The following is a 19681-nucleotide window of genomic DNA, read 5'->3' as shown; positions in this document are numbered from 1 at the left end:
TACCACTTGCAAACCCCTTAACGGTGGTACAACAAAAAGAGGCGTAAAAAGACACTGCCATAGTTGACCCATGTTAGTGCCGACCGTCACAATCATCCTATTGAAGATAGAAGCCTTGAAGAAGCCTTGCCCTCCAGAAAGACCTCCATAATCTAAAAAATGGACCTGGCAGATGAACTTGAAACCCAAGAAATGTACAGTAGCATCTGGTTCACAAGAAAACGGTCTCCAACTCATCACAGTTATTCACAGCCTGGTCATAAGCTATCAGGAACAAATAATCATAAATGCCTTGGTGTTACCCTTTCATCTGACATGAAATGGAATATCAGCATTTAGATATTGTCACAACAAAAGCCAATAGTGTTTTCAGGTTCCTTCGTAGAAACCTGAGTAATGCTCCAGTCAATATAAAAGCCCATGCTTTCAAGAGCCAGACTGGAGTATTGTTACTCTTTATGGGCTCTGCATACAAAGAAACACATCGTCATGATTGAGGCTGTCCAACGCAGGGTGGTGCGTACTATCATTCAAGATTATAGTAAGACCAGCTCTGTTACAGCAAAGCTAAAAAAGCTCAAATTTCCCCTCTTACAGCAGAGAAGATGGTGCAACAGCTTAGTGATGTACACAATCATTCATCACAGTGTTGACCTGGACATAAGAGATTTCCTTGATTTGCAAGAACCTCCATCATCTCGCAAACTAAAGTACACTAATAGCTGCAAGACAAATCAACTTGTCATCCCACAGTCTGTGTCACAATCCCATCTTCATTCATTCCTTCCTAAGATGGCAAGAGATTGGACTAAGCTGCCAAAACACATGACTTCAATTGAGCAGTTATCAACCTTCAAAACAGCACTGCAAAACTATCTACAGCTGGAATGAACAACCCCCCAGTTCGTTTCTGAGTGAAGCTCATTTAGGGCTTTTAAAGTATTTATCCAGATCCAGATTAAACTGTGCTCATCTTGTTCACCAGTTCACATATTCATGTCAAGTGTTTCTTGCATGGACATCTGTCATCCGTCACATTAGTTTATGACTGGGACCATGGAAGACACCGACAATATGAGCATGGCCAGTGATGGTGATCACGGCATCAAGCACGGTGATGGTGGCTTATCCTCATCATGTGAAAATGTGGATGGGTAAGGAGCGCTTTTGCCCCCAGAAGACTCTGCCAGTCAAATATTGTCGAGTGCAGGCACGACAAAGTCGTCACTTGGTAGGCTTTATCACCAAGATGGCAACCCTTGAAGCCGCAGTGGCAAGTTTACGAGAGATACAAGCCATAGAACTGGAAGAGCTGAAACTGTGACAAAAAAGCAGAGTTCACTGTCAAGGCCAAGATGGACATGGCGAAAGCTGAAGAGACAGTTTACGCCATTGATGATGACCATGTTCACACGACATCCCCAAATTCGACACCAGCAGTGAATGACATGCAGTTGCAAGAGTCACGTGAGGACAGTTTGCCTGAAGGAGGGCATGGGCAGACACATCAGGAGGAACAAGGTCACTATCCTGAGGATAATCCGACGAACACAACACCAAAGAATATTGTGCCCTCCATAGACAAACCCAAAGCAACCGTGAAGGGTGAAGACATCCCAGAGGACCGAGCTTCACTGCTGGAATTGGTGCAAAAGGGACAACAGCAGCAGCAACGCCTGTTAGCGACGATGCAACTTCTGAAAGCAGAGCTGTTGACCTTCAATGGCAACCCACTACACTGCATTGGAATTTCATGTACGCCTTCGAGAACAGTGAGGATATTTCTGTTGTTGATGACATTTCTAAACTGGTCAGACTGCTGCAGTACTGTACTGGCAAGACAAGGAAGGCCATAGAGTGTTGCGCTATAATGTAGCCAGATGTAGGCTACCGTAAAGTCATGGCTCTGCTAAAGGAGTGATTGGTAGTGATCACGTCATTGCTGAGGCATGGGTTAATAAAGTAACCAAGGGTTTAAGTTAAGCTTCCCATGATAAAGTAGGGTTGAGAGAATTTGATGAGGACCTCAAGGTTTGCAAAGAAACACTGGAAGCTATGGGATATACATGTATCCAAGAAATAGGGATCCAAGGTGGAGAAACCCAGTTATCAACGTAAACGATGGATAAAACTTGTAAGGGGACTTAGGAAAGGTGATAAGTTGCGTACGATTGTTGATTTGGAAGAGTTTGTAGATGATTTGGCCCTGGAGGCCAATGATCTTGTATGCGGCAGTTTACATTAAGTAAGCCACACAAACAAGTGTTGAGAAGTAGAGTAGCACGACCAGACATGAGTAGCTAGGCTGTAGTCACCAATACCAAAGGAAATGAACATGTGACATGTGTGGTGTGTAAGGGTAGCCTTACGCTATTTGATGGTTTGGAATTCAAAGGTAAAACCCCAGAAGAGCGGTTTTACTTTGTCAAAACTGAAAGGTTGTGTTACAGTTGTTTAAGGCCAGGACATCTACCAAGTGCATGTGGTTTGCATAGAGTTTGTTCTGTTGCAGGATGTGGCAAAAGACACACAAATTTCTTGCATCAGTTGAAGCAGATACCGTCACCTAGCGTTGAAGATGTCACTCCAGTTAGGCCGGAAGCAACAGCACAAAAAGTAGCTTCACTGAGACGGACCTTGGCACATTTTACATCACAGGGGCCGGGGCGTACAGAGTAGCCCGACCTATTGTTGCAGTGAAGGTCAGTGCAGTAAATGGCAGTTCTAGCATCGACACTTATGCTCTACTTGACAACGGATCAACTAGCAGTTTCTGCACTAAAGAGCTGAACATTAAGGGGAAAAGGCAGTCTTTGACCCTTACAACAACGGCGAAGGCGAAGGCGAAGGAAAAGACCAAAACAACTGTCATCAGTTTGATGGTGAGCAGTTCCGACCTACAAGCAGCAGTTAACCTGGAGAAAATCTATACACGACAAGCTCTCTCAATTAATGACAACAATATTGAAAATGTCAAGAAGTGGCCACATCTTCAGGGCATCAGCATTCCCCAAGTTGAGAAGGGCAAGGTACAAGTGCTGATTGGTCAAGACTCGCCAGAGGCTCTCATGTCATTGGAAGTGAGACGCGGTGAATGAAATGCACCATACGCTACCAGAACACAACCTGGGTGGTCCTTAAATGGGCCATTGGCGATGACCAGACAGGTTGTAGTCACCTCAAGTTATGTAGTGTCGCACTTGAGCAATAGCTTCAGAGATTCTGGAGATTCTCCCGAGTCACTTTATGATGACGAAAAGGGTATGTCAGTCCAAGACAAGAGGGCAAAAGCATTGTGGGAGAAGACTCTTTGCCTGAAGGCTGGGCATTCTGAACCGCAATATCTTTCAAGAACGACCCACCAAGGCTTACTGACAATCGAATTGACTGCATTGGGCAGACGTCTGGAGAAGAATCATCAGCTGAAGTCACGCTGCACAGAAGGCATGAAGGGGTTGGTTAATAATGGAAACGCCGAGGTGGTAGTAGGAGACGACTGCACATCAGATACGACTACATGATATCTACCACATCGTCCAGTACTTGATTCGGGTAAACAAGGGAAGATGCTGGTAGTCTTTGACTGCCGCTAAGCACTGTGGTCAGTCCTTGAATGCGCAGACAATCAGTGGGCCAGACCTGACAAACAATTTATTAGGCTTACTTCTGCGCTTCCGACAAGAGCAAGTGGCTGTAATGGCAGACATTCGAGCCATGTTCCACCAGGTCAGAGTGTCACCGGAATGCAATGATGTTTTTTGTTACCTTTGGTGGCCCGACGGTGATACCTTACGTGATCCGCATGTGCACAGGATGACTGCACACCCTTTCGGTTAGACATGGAGTCTCAGTTGCTGTTCGTTTGCTTTATGGCATACAGCAAAAGACAACCATCAAGACTTCCATCTGGACACAATCAATTGTGTGATGTGTATTTTTTACGTAGATGGTTGCTTAGTTTCACTGGCAATTGAAGATAAGACTATCCAGGTTTCTTGAGAGTTACGGGAACTTCTGTCCTGATGCAGTTTTCCGAGGTAGACAACTTAACTTCGTATGTAGAGTTTTGGAGGCCACGGTCACTCGTGTCTGTTGATGTCAAAGTCACGTCTGGTACCTCTAAGAAAAGTTATGTTACCAAGACTTGAGCTGAAGGCTGCGACACTCTCAGCGAAGCTAATTGCAGTGATCAAACAAGAGTTCGACTTTAATACCTTTGGAGGACTCGGGCTTCTGGACCGATAGCACCATTGTGCTTCGATACACCAATAATGAAGAGAAGCGTTTCCACACCTTTGTGGCGAACAGAGAAGCCGTCATCTGGAACCAGTCAAGTCCTAATCAGTGGCGCTCTGTGGAAACTGGGCTGAATCTGGCAGATTTATCACGAGAACAAACCGCTGATGAGCTGCTGGCCAACTAGAATTGGCCGATTGGTCCTGAATTCTTGCGCTAAGACAACCACAGGTGGCCGAGTCTACCGATTTTGCCAACTATATATGATAAAGATCCAGAAGTAGGACTTGAGAAAGACATAGTCACCATATTGTCACTAAGCCTGCAGATTCAGTTAACCCGACAGATAGATTGATAGCAAGGCGCTCATCGTGGTATGAGCTAAAACTTAGTGTTGCATGGATCCTGCGAGTAACTCACAGTCTGCTGAGGAAGATCAAGAACCGGCCAGCTGGAGAAGAGAGGAAGGCATTGACAGCGAACGACCTTGTCAGGGCAGACGCTGCTATTGTAAGACACGTACAAAGGCGGTCATATCAAGAGGAGTTATACAATTGAAAAAAGGGTGAAGATAAAGTGCAGAGGGCTAGGGCAGATGTGAAGAAGAAAGGTCAACTCTACAGGTTTGATCCAGTCTTGACAGACGACGGCATCACCAGAGTCAGACGACGCCTGAAGAATGTCGTAGGGGATACATCAAATCATCCACCTATCTTGCCTAAGAATCACCATGTGGTCTCGTTCGTCATGAGGCAATACCATTTGGATCTGGTCATTCTGGGAGGGAGTATGTCCTGTCACTGATACGACAAAGATTCTGGGTAATAAAGGCAAGGTCTACGCTACGCAAGGTTTTGAGCAACTGCTGCGAGTGTAGATGAAGATCTGTATTTCCAACACAGCAAAAGATGACAGACCTGCCACCTGACAGGGTTACCCCGGTCAGACCTCCATTTTCATTTGTCGGAGTCGATTGTTTCGGCCATTCCTAGTGAAACAGGGTAGAAACCAAATAAAACGATACGGTTGCATCTTCACATGTCTAGCATCACGTGCAGTGCACATTGAGGTTCTGCACACATTGGACACCGATTGCTTCATAAACGGCATGCAGAGATTTATATTCCGACGAGGACAACCAATAGACATGAGATCAGACCATGGTTATAACTTCATTGGGGCGGTTCCTCCCAAAGAAGGGAATCCAGTGGAAGTTCAACCCCCTACCACTTCCAATATGGGAGGCGTCTAGGAAAGACAAGTAAGGTCGACACGCAGGCTGCCGAGTACACTGATGACGGAGCAGGTAGTGAGTGATGAAACCTCGTCAACTTTAATGTGTGTAGTTGAGTCTATCGTAAACAATAGGCCAATAACCACCGTTTCAGACGTCATCAGCGATTTGGAGCCACTCACGCCAAATCACTTATTACTTCTTCATGGTACATCATATTCGCTTGATGAATTCGATCAGAAAGATATGTATGTTCGAAGAAGATGGAGGTTATTATCATCGATCCAATTAATTGTTTGTTATTCTGTGATTAGTTATGATTGCTTAACTTTAATTAGACAAACAAATTTTCGTTGTTGATTCAATTTGTTAATTTTTAACTGTTAAAGGTCAAAGTCTGTACATGTGTATACTTCCTGTGGATTTCCTGAAACTGCAGTCTAAAGTATGGCGAAGATTTCTTAATTCAGGTCGGATTTAATTGCCTTGTTATAAGCTCCCCGCATTCTTCTCAGCATTTTTTTTTCGTGAAAATGATTAAATTAAGGTAACCCATCATTTGGCTTTACCATCTTTGAGCCAAGGTGACGAATTTACCCTAGTTGGCTTACAGATAAGCTGTCATAAACTTCTTCGGTGACAGACGCGAAGTGTCTTGTCATGTCCTCTTGGATTTGTTCAGACTTTCCCTTTTTGAAGATATTAATCTTCCTTTGAGGCTGCTTGATTTTCTGAGATGACAGGAGAAAGTCAACTGACACAATCTTAGATGATCTTAGATGCCAGGAAGGATGCTAACTTTTGCATCAGTGAGGGAACATTTGTAAATACAAGGTCCAAGATCTTTCCTTCTCTTGCTGGGCTTTTAACGATAATTGATGCAGATTTTAATCCTGAATCATGCAATCATCAGCTTACTGGCTGCAGGGTACCTTCCTCCTGCATTCAAGCTAATTCTATCCCAGTCCACGTCCAGCGAATTGAAGTCCCCAGAATGGATTATTTGGCAATGCTTAGGTATTTTAGAAATAACAGTATTTAGTTCCATTGTATGCTGTTTATCAACATCACTTTTTCCATATGATTCACTACCACCTAAAAGATCACGGTACGATGTTAATACATGGTTGCTGCATATGTCACCTGTGCGGTAGACCAACTCTTGTAGCAAGTTGCCGTCACTTTTCTGAGCATTTAAAACAGTGCACCTTCTCCATCATTTCTGTCCCAGCCTCCAAGATGGATGGACGTGATGTTGCTCCCGATCGAGCTGGGGTTGACCATGTCTATCCGCTCAGAGCAGAACAAAAGAGGGCGTGTTTTGGGGGGAAATTTTGGGCTTTCAAATGTACAGTTTTATCCTTTCTATTTTGGTGGGATAGTGATATTTAGTTCACCTCGTCAATATCTATGAGCAAATCGGAGCACGTCATTGGCCGATTCCACCTCGCGTCTGGGAAGTAGAAATGATACGCAACCAGGTGACGTCATAGCGGTGAGTATCCACCTCGATGCCGTGCAGTAGTTTTTTCTGGTAGCATCAAAAAATCCCTGTGGAACCCGCCGCGTAAGTATGTAGTCATGTCATGTAATCTTTGCGGAACCAGTCTGGAGTTGTAGCCTAACTAGACAGTAAAGACCCAAAACGTATGTCAGCATCAGACTATTGAAGCCCTGTTTCTATGCACATCTGTACTCCACTATCATTACATGCAAATTTAGCTGCTGACAAACAACAGTGGCGTCTATGAGTACAAGTAACGTGAGATTTCTGTTTGAATATTTATGAAGTAGTAAAACAAATACAGCATGGTTTGAAGGGAAGTAGTGGGAATTACTGGTCCTGAGGTGTTGGTCAGATTGACTACCTCCTGACGCGAAGTATAAAAATAGACAACTGTTTATTTTAAAATGTGTGTAATTCTAAGGATCAGACGTATTATAAATTGTTTCATCAGTTTTGGGGGAATTCAGTTATTCTTGTGTTTCGTTTGCTATTAAACGAATACGATGTCTCACTTCCCCACAGAAAAGAAAAGGCCAACCCACAGTATGGAAGGAGCAAGAAAGAAATCATTTAGTTTCTCGGCAAACAGTGACATCGTATTACTGCGAGAAGTCATAGCAAATTATCCATATGCGTTTCATGAGCCTGGAAAGAAGTGGAATGAAGCCACTTTTGCAACAGGACTTGAGGGCTTACGGGACGACGTTGCAGGGAAAGAACATCCCGTCTGTTGGCCTATTATAAGAAAGAAGACGCGGATGCGCTGAAGAGGTGCCATACATTCAATAATTCGCCACCAACACCACGAAGTAACACAAAGCTATAGATGTATGCGCGCTTCAACGAGTATTTTATAGAAATGTGATATTTTCGTTTTCACGAAGAGGCTCCAGTGTATTGCGTCAGGTGCTTCGTGATTTGCCGTATTCGGAAATTGACGTTCTCTTTAATTTACACAGTTGCGAGTTTTAAGAGCATTTTTTCAGTTTAGTCGTCCATTTACAAGTGAAATAAAACCATTTTAGACATTTAAAGCATTTTTCTATGCAATATTGACAAAACACACATTTGTGCTTCTTCATAAAAACGAGATTGTTCGATAATGCACGAGTGTACAATATGCACGCGCACATTTCTGTCACTTCCTGAAACCAAAACTGCTCTAATCACGGTTTCACGAACTGGCACAAAAGTGCAGGTGTGTGTCAGTTCGTGGTGTTGGTGACGAATTATTATGGAAGACTGTGTAACAAAATTAATTGGACATGATTTGTAACAGATCTTTGGAAATAATCACTGAATTGGAGTTCTAGTCTTTTTCTGTTTTTGTAGATCTGGCACCGAAGAGGAGGTAGAAGCGAAGCACCAGTTCCTTCAGGAAATAAAAGACCTTCAGGAGGAGCAGGTGATGTGACGAGACTAGAAAATGAAAACAAGAAAAAGGAGAAACCAAGGCAAATTGGATTGGAAATCAGGAAGGTAGCCTTGGAAACAGTCTCCAAGAAGCGAACATGTATTTGTCTTATGTCGGAATTAAAGATTTATAAGATAATTAAGCAATTCAATTCTGCCTATATTACTTTATTCTGTTTACTTTGTTGTAGCCGATGAAAGCCAGACGGGTGATTCTGATTCTTAAATTAACATTACGCCCCAGAAAGCAAAGAGAAGTTCTTCGTCTTCGGATCTACTGATTATTTTGAAGTCAAACTCCGAGAATGAAATGTCATTGAAGGAGCAGGAAATCCAGTAGAAGAATGAACAGCTGGCATTTGACAAAGAAAAGTTTGAGCTTGAGAAAAGGGAAAGGGAGAAGAAGATGGAAACGGAAAACGAGGAAAGAAAGGTGGTTTTGGAATTCCTGAGACGACAACTTATGAAGTAAATCCCAAGACACTTAGACTTGACAAGAATATCAAATTTATTCACATATTTAAGTATATTCATATATTTTACTTGGCTGACATTTCCAAAATGGTTTGATGAATAATTAAGTTGAATACTGTATAGTTATTGTTTAATCCGTGTATATAAGATGATAAACAGCCGGACCTTGCAGAGGACATCAATAAAACATTCTGAATATGAATACTGAGTTAAAAGCTGTGACTCAAATGCTTGTGGCGATCTATTGGTACGACACTGCCAAACGCACCTCCAGTGGTGAGGGCTTGACACCATAGTAATCTGAAATTTGGGATCTTGGGAGACGTGTGGTAGTTGGTAATCAAAACAACAACGGTGTACGTTTTAACCACAGATTGTAAGTAAAGTTTCTGTTTTTTCGTGGACGTAGACAAAGGCAAATTAACACAACCTTACCAGTGGCCCACTCGACTCATTCGCGAACATTGCTCATTTTTTATTGAACATTTGCTCCCTTGAATGGCCCCAAAAGCTGTGGATGGATAGGATAAGTTGTATCTGCGTAAGGGCGGAATGACTTCCCTGAGGAATGGTTGGGGAACATCTCCGGATCTGCCAAAAGGTTGCTTTCGGTTAACAAGGCTGAATCATGCCATCTCCCCTCCAGTGGCAAAAACATGAATGAATCCATTCAGGGTGACGACCGACTGGTATTTGAGAACGTGTGTCCTGTTGTGACCATTGTTTACCCTGACGTAGAGCGGAGTTGCTCCTATGGGGATCCAAGTTTTTCTAAATACGTAATTAAAATAAAATGTTGGGCCAAATGCAAAAATCTCCTGTTAATTTGTCTCTCTGCAGATGCTGAACAGCCTAGTTTAGTCACCTTTAACATGGGGACTTCCCCTGAGCTGAGCTGAGCTGAGTAATTCTTTTCCAGAACCTGCCTCGAGCCAAGTCTGGGCCTGTCTTATATCAATGGTCGGTCTCTCTGATGTGTCTTTGAGCTGTCTAGACAGCTGTCTGAGTAGTTTCACTGCGTGGGGGGTGTCAAATTTTTGTTGATTGTGGTGGGACCCCCCTTTTGACTGGAAAAAGGGTACCGTGACCGTACTCTGACCTTTTTTGAGGGTTTTTTTTTATTTGTAGGCACTTGGGGACACCCTTTGATCAATTGAAATGCTAGTAGAAGGGAAAGTGGATTTGGGAAGAGGGCTATAACGACGGGATCTCAATTGTATCCTGTCCGAGCATTAACTCTAAAAAGTAGGTCCTGTGCAGCTGAGGGGTAACCCTGTTGAAGGGAAATAAAATCAATTTAGAATCACATCAAACGTCATATTTAACCGCTCTAATGTCTGTGGTACTCACCGCATAGGTGCGCGTTTATATTGGAGATCGATGGCGCGTTCGGTGCGGAGCACGCTGAGTACGCGTACGAATTTATTCCTTAATGTATAGTCTTTGGTCGAGTTCGGGCGACCTGTTCTTGGCACGGGTTTCTTGTTCTCGCGCTCGAACGACAAGAACACGAGTCAAAAACGCTGTTCTCAGGAACAGGATTGTAGCTGCAGCCCTAGAAACTTTACTGCGCCCTCTGTTGGCCAACAAGAATTTTGTCTCCCTGAAAACACATTGTTTCAGCAGCCGTTTTTATTGCATTTTATATATTGCGCTCCAGAACACCCGTAAAGAACCACCTCTTTCCTGATTTTTTTAAGGCCTAAATACCAGAGGAAGTAAGAAAGTATTGATTGCCAATGATTTACAGCTACAAGTGACAACTTTGTAAAGTTTTGGGAAAATTTATTTTCATAGAACAAAATTAATTTCGTTGTTCCCTCACCAAACTTTGCTGTTCCCTCTGCAAAAATGGTTGTAGCCTCAACAAAGTGCGGTTCGCCGATAATGTTATTTTCCTATCATGTCCCTTTAAAAAACCACAATAACTCTGGGAGGCTTGCCATAGGGTGACCAAATCTCCAGGGTGGGGGTGGGGCTTTATAATGATGTGCGTCAGATCAAATCACAGAAAGTCAATCCAATCTAACATCTCCGGGCAAACCCGTCTTCGACTCGATCCCAATAGCCATATATGGCAATCCAATCCGATCCAATCAATAATCCTAAGGCCTTCGTGGGTCAATACGGGCGATTGACAATAGTGCGCCTCCAAGAGTTTGCAACGCGTTAAAGTAATCAGAACGCGCGAAATTTGTCGACCGCATTGGGTGGACAAATTTCGCGCATTGTGACTGGCCAACGCGTTGCAAACTCTTAGGGGCGCACTATTGTGAAAAGCCCGTGTTGGATCAGAACCAACAAAAGTAATTGGGGCGATCCAAATCTGACAAATCCGACCTTAGAGAAATAAAAAGAGCCAGACATTATCCCTTTGTTTTTCCCGTGGTTGTTCACTTCATTTCTCTATTGATACCTGCCAAAGTGTTCAGCCAAAGTCCTGTAGCAGTTGAGGGAGCTTAGGGGACAAGAGACGAATCCCTGTGGGGGGCGGTAACGTGCCCGTCCCGCTGGCCTCCCCGTATTTACGCTAATGGCGCATTTCACGGCAAGCTCCTGGAGCGATCTTGACGGCCGATAGCAATGCACATGCAATGCATATACGTACAAAGGGGCAAGTGTAGTGATGCGTAGTCGATTTGTGTGGCTGTGAAAGTCAAACGCGTGAATGCATCGCGTACGCCAAACACCGCCCCCCCCCCAAGTATAGAAAGGCGCCCATACGCTGACTCACGCGCGCGCTTTGTTCCAAAAAGACCTTGCCTTTTTGAAATACCGAACTGGGTCATTGTCAAAGATTGTATAGCGCCGCGCAGCGGCGCAAGATGGGCAACTCTCCACTGAAACGCGTAATCGCCATGGGCGCCATTTTGGTGTGGTAATGCCCACAGTATAATGCGCGCGAAGTACAAAAAATGTACATGCACACTGTACGTTTCTGGGCGGCGCTCTGTGCACGCATGGATCGCGAAGCACAATGTCGTCGACGTGTGCAGCCATCAACCATTTTTTTCTCCTCCAGGTCTATGCATTAACAGCAAAAGCAGGTTCAAGAAAAGCTCAGAACTGTCATTCTTACATTTTCCCAGGAACAAAGAAAGGCGAGTAGTAATTTAAATAGTGCACAGTGAAATTTACCAAAAAATAGGCATACAATAGCGGCAAAAATCAACACATAGCTAAAGCTAGATTGAGCCCCTAAATTAATGACGTTCATATTTGTAATGAGCCTCCGACCCGTGAATGCATGTACATTGTAATTGGCTTAACATTCTACTAAACACCTAGGCATACGCTACAAATATTTACTGGCATATTGGACAAAGGATGAAAACCATACCACCTTCTTTAGGAGTTTTATCAAGATTTCTTTATTTCACAGACAGTATGGACAGTTAAAACAACAAAAGCGCAGAAACTGCACAGTTTGTAAATTCAGACTTGTTGCCCTATTAAAGAAAAAAAATTGAATTTTACTATGTGTTTACATTTTATTTGATGTTTCCATTTCATTACAGATGCCAATTCTAGGTTCAAAACACCCACAGGAAGGATCTTCTGAAGAGAACCCAATGGTGTCTCTACACAAACTTCTGCCTGTGTTCCAAATATTTTGAACCCAGTCAGTTTACCAATCACCTCCAAACAAGCTTAAATGGAATGAAGTGCCCACAATGTTTGAGGTCCCAAACCCACCAAAACTTGTGATACCTCAACGATAAAAACGAGGATGCTAAAGGAAGCTTGAGTCAGATGGGACATAAAAAAGTCCTCTAAAATTGGCCAAAAGAAAATAAATATATACAGATATACGTACATGTATCATAAATATGTGTACATACAATTAAAATTGCCTATCAATCTTTGTCTGTACGTTCAAGTTCATCAGTGACTTTGTCATCACACGGACCCATTACACATTACACGTGCCCATTGGCTGAACGCTGAATTTGAGTTAAAGTTAATGTGCAATATGGGGGTTCAGCCAATGGATGCTTGATTTATATATGCATATATGTATTCTTTGACAAAAAATGTTGCACACGATCTTAGTAGATGGTCCCTCAACTGAAGATGGCATTTCATCATAGGAAAACCAAAAAAGCTCTACTCAAGGAAAGAGTCAAAACATCTCGACTGAGAGAGAAAGTGCAACGGCTTCAGAACACCCTCTCACATATTACCACTCCAGCTGAGATCATAAGCAACCTCATCAAAGGTGCTACTCGGGTACCATGGGTGAACCAGCTGTTTTTCTTTGCTTCTCAAATTGACAAATACGCAACTCATCAAGGTGTGTAACTGTTAGAGGTAGAAGGTGGTGTTATGCAAAGTAATTGCCTTGTCTCTTGATTCCGAAATTGATTGTATGCGACCAAGGATGCAGTAATGTGAAACTGTACAATACACTTGCAATTTCAGAGGAAAACCATACTTCTTGCTTGATGAAAAAAGGTCTTTTGCATGTTTGAACAGCCTCATTTCCTTAACTAAGAATACAAGATCAGACGTGCCGTGGGATATCTGCCCCCAGGCGTACGAGAAACATGTATGTAGGGCCTAGGCTACAACTTCTTGTGTTTAAGATTGCTGCACGATCCGACGGCCGCAACCCAGAGAATGTAACCACACACAACACACCAAAATTCTCCAATTTCATCTCTTTGGGGGTATAATTTAATTGGGGGTAAATATTTACCTTACGGCCCCTTTTTCGTGGATAGAACCTCCCGCCGCCATATGTCACGTGTACAAACAGCCCGCCATTTGCACACCAAAATGGCGGATCGTGACCTCCATTAAATTAACACATGCGGGATGGTCAGTTCCCCATCTTGCGCCGCTGTGCGGCGCTATACAATCTTTGGTCGGAGGCGACTTAATACTAGCCCGTGAAACCTGGTGCGCTACTTTTTTTTCAGTAGCTGGGGTGACCAATGATTCATGAAGAGGGCACAATGCAATACACCATTTGAGACATTTCAAAAACGGAATCCATTACGCCGCTTCGATAGCTTAGTTGGTAGTGATTTGAACTACAGATTCATAGTCCCTGGTTCGAATCCGACCCATTTGTGCTATTCATTTTCCAATTTCATCATTGTGTTTGGGATTTCCTTTTTCAATTGATGCAGAAACAGAGTCCAAGCATGAACCCTCTAAGAGTCTTGAGAAAAATAGCAGACCAGGTTTCTCGGGTTAGTATCTAGTCACTTCCTCTTTAGACAATGTGTAACCGTGGTACGCGGATGGACAGTCGCTCTGGTACCACGCTTTAATTATTGCAGGAGATTTGCTGTGTACAAGGCGTTTGAACGTGCTACTCTCTACACTAGGCTGACCATGGCCGAAACGCACGGTTAGACTTCCATTCATGCGCGGTGCTAAGCAAAGCTCGTGGAACACGATCGAGTAACATGCTTTAATCACTGTTTGTGCTATGACCGTCATTGCTGTTTATATAAACTCCCATGTCGTAGTATCTTCTTGTGTGCTGTTCAGTTTTTCAAATATTGTTTCCTACCGGAATTTCGAGTAAATAATATCTCGAACTTCAACCAGTCGACAAAAACCTCAGTGCTTTGTGAATCCTAGATTTCTTTGTCAACATGTTTGTTATAAATCCTAGATTTCTCCCTCTTTCCAAACAAACAAACAAAACAAAACGCAGCTCAACAAACGACAGCGCAGCACAGTCGATTTTAGTTTTCCTTGTATAATCTAATATCTAATTCGCTGTTCAAGGGTTTAATTAAAGTCGCCAAATACAGTTGTAATTTATCTTACAATAAAATATGCATATACATGTGTAACACAGATACGACCGTTCCAGTGTAATCTGTGACAGTGGCGTAAAAAAATAATATTGTTGCCTGCTGTGAATGAGTCCATGGGTTTTGTACGCCTTCGGGGGGAAATGGCACCCACGGCTAAGCCTCGAATGCCATTAGCCGCCTAGGGTGTGCAATGGACCCCAAGACAGCAGGCAACAATTGTTAAATCAACCATGCAGTAGTTCCTTGTGAATCTGACCGATAGAGCCGTTTTGCGTGTGAGCGTGCAGTTAGAGTTTCAGGTCCCGAAGGAGGAACGTCGATTGCTATTCAGACGAAGAACTACTGGAGGTGGGACCTAGAGGTCTTATGCTGAAATAGTCAATGTTTGTCTAATTTGTTGGGCAAGATTGCAAATTTTAAGCAGTCTTAATTTTTTGGACAAGGATGCAAATTTCAATTAAGCAGTCATGTCAGCCGTTGATGCCGGAAACGTCACAGATGGGGGATCATTTCAAGAGGTTCATAGCCCACTATTAGACGCAGTCAACACTATCATCGCCTGTCTGGCTGTGCTTGGTAACGGCATGGTGATTACCGTTATGCTGCTCAGAAGACGAGTGTTCAGCTCCTTCACTAATCGCCTCATCCTGCACCAGTCTGTCATTGACTGCATTGCCGGAGTTGTGTTTTTCCTTTACCAGGTCGTTTTACAGGACAGCCAAAAAACAGTGTCAGTTGAGGGTAATTTTTACGATCAGTTTATCTGCCGCGTCATAAACTCGGATCTTTTCATGTGGTCCATGAATGTAACATCCACGTACAATCTGGTCATCATATCGCTGGAGCGGTTTATGGCGACCTGTCACCCGGTGAGGCATCGTAATATGTGGTCCGCAGCCAAGTTGAAGTTTGCCGTGGGAAGTGCATGGGGTGTGGGCTTCTTATATGGCTCCCATTTTATGCTCATGTTTGATGCATATCAGGGGCATTGTCGACATTTAGAAGTGGAAACCGGCTTACAGGTTCTCGAGGTTGCGGTGGGATGCACTGTTGAATTCCTGGCACCCATGATCATTTTGATGTATACTTATAGTCAGATAATCATCATGCTAACCAAGAAAGTTTCAAATCAAGACAACGGGCCCCGGAATGCCCTGATGAGTAAAGGCAAGAAAAACGTTCTTGCCACGACCATGCTTATCGCCGTCATGTTTGCGGTGTGCTGGACTCCGACCGAAGGATGGTTCGTATACGCGCACTTCTCGTCAGATTGGGGAGGCTGGTTGTACGCAGCATTCACCAGTCTGCTGGCTTGCAACATGTTCGTCAACCCGGTGATTTATTGTTTTAAGTACCAGCGTTTCCGAGCTGAACTGAGGCGTATAACTCAAAATTGGTTTCGAGGAAACCGAGTTGGTGAAGGAGAGGCCATTTCCACCCTAGATGCAACGACAGGAATGCGATCTTAAGGGGATTAACAATTTCACACAGCAGCTCATCGGATGTAGATTGCTGTCTTTGAACGGTAAAGAGGTGTTTAAGTAGTTACTCCAGAGCTAGAACATGGATACCAGGAGCGGATGCAGGATTTTCCAAAGGGGGCGTGATCTAGCGTTCTCAAAATGTGTGGACGTGAAACTAAAGTAGCAATTGTATAATGCCCACGAGTGCGTAAGACTAAGCCCTTACGGCGTGGGGTCCAGGGTTAGCTTTCGGACTGGATTGGATTAGGCACTCCCCGGTGAATTTTTAGTCAGTATAGCCCGTGTTTTTATTCTCCTTCTATTTTTTCTTTTATTTTAAATAATTATTTTTCTTGTGACTAAAGGGCGGCGTATGCCCCCCACGTCCCCCTGGATCAGCCTCTGCATACTCATAGTACTTCCAAATGGTCAGATTCACCTTGGCAAAGACTTTGCTCACTTTGTGGATTCCATTTGGATAACATTGGTATCCATGATCATGCCAAATGGTAAAGCAGTTCTTAGCTGCTTCAAAGATGTGCACCAGCATCTGCATGGTAACTGTCCGTCAGCCAGTGCCTGCTTTGAGTACAAGCCACCCGAGGCGAGTCGTCGTGAAAGATTTTCGATAAACGGAAAAGAGAGTAAAAACTTTCAACTACATATGCCTCGAGGGAAGATGCACTTTAAGGAACTTGCTGGCCCATTATGAACTTTTCATCTGAACTTCAGTGACACTTTTCACAACTCATTAAAATTCGTAAATGTTAAACATAACTTTATTCGTGTATGTGCTCCTATTCTTGAAAAAAGGTCATTGTTGACTATTGTGATATATGATTTAGCAGGTTTACACTTAGACCTTACATAAATTTATAGCAGCCGGATGGTGGGGTCATAGTAATACATGCTTTTAAACTCTAAAGGGACTCTATACATTGCTTCATAGCTCTGTACAGTGAAAAAGAAATGAAATAGTTACAATCGTCATGCTATTCTTATGAAGGGGTGGCCACGTTTGCCCCAACCAGTTCCGCTTTTGATGGTAATCAGCAAGGGCAAAACAGTTGACGTCGTCCGCAAAGAAAATGAATTAAGTCATTGTTTTGCAGCCTTTAAAGGGCCCATGAAAAGTGGATTTCAATAGTTTAAATTGAAAATTGTTCATTTTTAAACGATATACATAATGTAAAAGTTGCTGTTTTTTATTTATAAATTGGAGTGGAAAAGGGTAAAGGTATCTTATTAACATAGAAAACTGCATATCTGTGATGTACATTTGAGAAGATATCGTCGGGCGCCGCTAGCTCATCTATGCTTGCCTTGGGTCGAGTTCAGAAATTCAGTCCATTTTTTTAGTGTTTTAGATAGCATGCTACAAAGACGGGATAAGCCTGCATAACTTTCCAACCAAAGCGAAATTTGGACGAATTTGGAGAGCCGAAGTCAGGCTGAAAGGGTCAAATTGTCAGGACAGCGCAGTGCGCAGTTTGAGCCACGATTAAAACTTGTACAACTCGTTTTGGGTTAGGTTTAAACGATTGCTAAAGCCAGGCGTCACGCCCACGATCTTTGGGAAATCAAAGAAAGACCGTGATCAAAGACAAACAGCAGCTTTCATTAAACACGAACAACAAAGGGTAAGAAATACTTCAAGACCAGCCCAGGCTATTCCACTCAAAGTACTTGTGAGTCTGACTATACTTTTTCTGCTATCATGGGCTCTCAAATGTACGTCACACGTAACTCTATCATTTGTCAAGATTGAAACATTCATTTGAGGGGTTAATAAAATTAACAACAAAGGGAGTTTTATTCCATTTTTACATCCCTCATCGTGTTATTGGCATACTATAACGATTAATTAACAGCTTGTCGATGGAGATCGTCATGGACCCTTTAACAAAATGTCAACTTTCCCTGCAGGGGTTGCAGAAAATAACGTAGCTGCCTCAATGCTGGTGCAGCGTGCACCCACACCTCACACGGTCCAGCGCCAAAGAGTCAATAATACGCACAATAATATAAATGCTGTGCCTTAGCAGTGCACAAGTCATACAAGCATGCCACGCCATCAAGTCATATTGAATTTAATACATACTGTTCTTGTGGTGTCACATTTAGAGAAACTTGGAATGGAGGAAGATGCATAATTCCTTTTAAGTTTCCAAGAATCCTTTCTGTCTGCACTGATTTGTACGTATTGTGGTATTGTCAGTGTGTAATTCACTCGGTAACATTAGCGCTTGCACAGTACAGTCATGAGGTTTTAAACAAATTGCTATAGGCCTATGAAAGTTGTGATGACGATATATTGTAGCACGTGTGCCACCTCAGATCTAAGTTCAAAATCTGGCTTTTTAGTTGGTGTAATTAGATGTCATTAATATAACATTAAAATCACTCATTAAACATTCAAATTAAACATGACAGGGTTATTAAAATGTGTTCAGGAATATGCATAAACGTTTTTCTGTGGCACATGTTGAGCTTTTTTAGGAATTCGCTTAGCATTTAAACACATTCCTAAAGGCCTAACAATAAACATGTGTGATAAAACATGTTTAAAAAGTGGATACAAAACGTGTTTAGAAAAGCGCCTTTTTTTAGAGTGTATTTTAGCGAAAACAGACTTTCAGCTGTACCTTCAGTTATCTTACTCTCGTTACTCTCTCTTCTTTATCTTGTAATTATAGCCGCATATGGATATTATTTTAACAAATAAGGAACCAGGCCACGAACAAGCAGTGGCTTTCTGTCTGTTATCTTCCATTCCTCATCTTTTATTTCACTCTCTCTAACATTGTTTCTTTATGTTCTAATTGTGATGTATGGAAATAAACCAAACCAAACCGCTGTAGTTTATGTACTTTCACACACAAAAAGAATTATGAAATATTATGAAATTGATCATTTTGATGTAAAGGAAATTATCTTTATGGTTTCCAATAATTGAATATTTAAGACATTATTTTCTGTGTCCCACCATCGCGGCTTTAAAAAGCATCAAGACTCGTTGGAGATTAGGATCCTTTGACGCTTTGACGTGTATAATAGGCAATCGTTTCCCATAAAAACCCCTATTAACACAAAACCTCAGGTACGTCAATGGTGAGAATATAGGTGTTTGTCAGGTTTATCGGATGTTTTTTACCATTCCTTCTTGCTAATATTGGTCGACGCCTTAGTGCCAGGTAATATATACGAAAAACCAACCAACAGCGTGTGTGACGAGGATATTATCACGACAGCTAGAGCTTAGACTAGCCATAATATTAGCATACGCGTGGTTGGTGATCCATCGCGGGATTCCTTGACAAATACCTTGGCGTAAAGTTCAATCAATCGAGCAGGTACATGTATGTATACACTTCAGTCTAATAGGATGAAGTTCTAACAGGCCTTTAAAGACGTCATTTTTTTTAGTATGTATTCTTCTCTTGCATTCGTCTTGTCCGTTCAAAATAGCGAAAATTAAAACATTGGAAAACTCATTTTAAGTAGGTTCAATATCATAAATGTCCTTAGACCCTCATATCTGGTAAAGGTGTCTGATGGAAAATATCAGGAAGCCTTA

General features: G+C 42.6%; 1 protein-coding gene and 1 pseudogene across 1 annotated transcript in view; both read right to left on the bottom strand.

Moving 5' to 3' along the window:
• The window catches only part of LOC110989176 (protein lin-37 homolog), a 52651-nt gene that overhangs the window by 25080 nt on the left and 7890 nt on the right, over window positions 1–19681 (bottom strand). The window lies entirely within an intron of this gene.
• On the bottom strand, window positions 8942–15519 carry LOC147799335 (uncharacterized; annotated as a pseudogene).

Source organism: Acanthaster planci, linkage group LG04 (genome assembly GCF_054643075.1).
Source record: "Acanthaster planci isolate LZ-2023a linkage group LG04, COTS_SCS, whole genome shotgun sequence".
In the NCBI taxonomy this organism is placed as follows: Eukaryota; Metazoa; Echinodermata; class Asteroidea; order Valvatida; family Acanthasteridae; genus Acanthaster; species Acanthaster planci.
Note: the sequence above shows the minus strand (reverse complement) of the source record. Positions and strands in the feature narration are given on the sequence as shown.